The sequence below is a fragment of the Monopterus albus genome, unplaced genomic scaffold, assembly GCF_001952655.1.
Source record: "Monopterus albus unplaced genomic scaffold, M_albus_1.0 scaffold99.1, whole genome shotgun sequence".
NCBI classification, from domain to species: Eukaryota; Metazoa; Chordata; class Actinopteri; order Synbranchiformes; family Synbranchidae; genus Monopterus; species Monopterus albus.
Window position 1 is genome coordinate 2,909,707 of NW_018127979.1, and position 2,819 is coordinate 2,912,525.

Sequence of the window (2,819 nt, forward strand, 5' to 3'; positions counted from 1 at the left end):
TTCTGAGAAAAACTGGGAGAAAGAATACACACTCCTTAGTGAAGAACATCTGGAAGAAACCCCCAGTGAAAACAAAGCAAAACAGAACAACATCCAGGATCCAAGTAATAAATAAATGTGCTTTCACTACATTTTCCTGAAATCTCTGCTCTCATTACCTACAAGTGATTTGCCTGAGAAGCGCTCCTTTTCTGGTTAGCAGGCTCAAAAGCAGTTACGGTGTCTTACTATATCTGTACAGTTTGAATGACATTTTTGCCCTGTGTGGGTAATCATCAGCATTCATTCAACACTTTTCAGTCAATTTTTAAAAGCACAAGACTGCATCATCAGGAGCTATGAGAGAACAGAAAAGTAGGAGCTGCATTCATTAATAAGGCTGCACTACACTTTTCAGGAGAATCACTTGATCTCAAGCACACGCCTTTAAATTCTTGTAATCCTGTGACACTGCATATGCACAGACAGCAGCACAGAAGTGGCACAGAGCTCACATGCATGCAGTCATCTAAACCAGTGCTGCCTCATTAGCACTGAAGGCATCAAAGAGGACAAATAATTAATATCATAAAACTGAGTTACTGTACCATCAGAAGCTACCATGGAACAGTCAACACTGGCTTCATTCATGGTGGTTGTTGGTCGCAAGCAAGATGAAAATTCTTGTATTAAATTAGTTTTTATTTTTTTTTATTTTGTTGCATCTGTGTTCAAACATGCGGCAGCTGGGAAAGAAAGCCAGCTTCCTACTGACATAACATAGCATTGATGCAAATTTAAAGATCAACTGGTGTAATTTAGATGGTGTAGTCACACTCTAAAGGTTCTAGTTTAGCACTGAATGAAAATTATATTGTTTGGTGAAAATAATTATAAGTAATTAAGATCATACTTGATGTCAGTTCTGAAATTATTAGCCCATTAAATGTGTTAATATTGATAATGAGTAGAGATTGCAACTGTCAGTGTGTACAGGTTTGCAGACAAGGTGGCGACACTGTCCTCTTACTAAGGTTGAGCATATGTACTGTTTGTACACATCTGTATAAACTCACCTTTGTTCCAGATCACGAATCTTTTCTCTAAGAGGAGCCACGGCCTAAAGGGAAGTGGGAAGTGAGAGATTCATTAGTCAATAATGAAGTAATGCTTGATTGAATACCTTGAAGGCTGTGTCACAGCATCACAATGTTAGTTAAATTGATGGTGAAGTTCATGTCATTTTCATGGCTATTTAATCATGTAGCTCCTAGCAACTTGCAAGGTCCTTTTTATGCTCCTGCAAAATATCTGATTGTTATGGGCAATAAAATAAAATAAATAGACATGCGACTGCCACACTCACTTAGCCTTAAAAATGAACAGTATCAGTCATAGAAATAGTGCCAGAACTTGATGGAATGATGGGAAAAGGACACAGAGTATAGAGTCTGTAACAAGGTCCACAGGCAGTACCAGAACTGTATACCATGTCTAGGGCTGTACAGTAGCAACATACTAAAACAGGATTTATGCAAGGCTCACAAGGACTTTTTCAGACTTTTTTAATACCACACAGAAGGCAACTGAACAGCTGTTTCAAATTCATAAAGGCAGAAGTATGAAAGTATAAACGGACGGTGCTGCTTAATCATCAGTCAAGCAACTAAACCATTAATTAATCATTGCAGCTGTAGTTCATTTAAGTGTGCACCAACATCTGCATTTCCTACTGTATTTTCATTGCATTTTCATTTGTAAAAACCTGAGCCATAGACAGATATTAATTAGGTATTTTTTCATATCCTGCAAGACTGGCATCATTCAAGGGTGTAAGATAAGGTCGACAAAAATTGTATGGAAAATGGAAAGTGTGTAATTTTCTGCCAAAATCAAATGTTATAAAGATGTGAATTTTGAATTTTCCATAGGTCATCTTTAAAATACAGTGGTGTATGTACTTATTTTATCAGAAACTGAAGCCACACAGTAACTCAAGCCAAGCTACACCTGATTGTTTTTTTTTTTTTAACCCCAATCCAGGCCAAGGTACAAGAGAGTTAATGATCTAAAACAATAGAATGCTCTCACATATGTCTTTACAAGGATCTAGTAAATGATTAATGTGTCAATGTGAAAGTGAAATATTGGCTGATAACATACAGCAGAGATCCTTAAACCTTTAAGAGAAAACTGTTTTAACAGGGTGGAAAGACTTTTTCGAGTCAAACTCACTTCATCAATTTTCTCTTCAATCTTGATTTCCCCATTTTCTTGTATTGATCTGTGACAAGAGAAACATAAATACAAGGAAGGGAGGGGATGACTTGAGGGCTGCTATAATCACAAAGCCAGAGAAAACACAGCAGCAACAATGGTATGAGCACTTAAACTATTGACTGATTTACAGTTTCACATTAACAAACACCTAATCAGCACAATAACGGCATACATTCACACAGAATTTTAAGACAAAGAGAAAAGATACAGCGACAAAGAACAGCAGTTACAGCGTAATGATATAAAACCATCTGGGGAATTTAAGTGTCTTAGTTTGTACATGGCATGCCTCTTACCTTGCCCATTTAATGAGATGACACTTTTATCTTGACAGTATTTTAAAGTTCTTTTTTAAACTGAATTAATTTCTCAACTACCTGCTTTTTTCAGCATCTCAACCAAATTGCAACTTTCACAACTCATCTAACACTTTGTTCTGTGTAAAGTAGTTGCAGAAGAAACTGTTCAGACTCCTTCACTTTTGCACACTTCACTGTATCAAATAGTATTATATAATATTAAACTTTTTTTTAAAATCCCATCAACAGATACTCAACAAC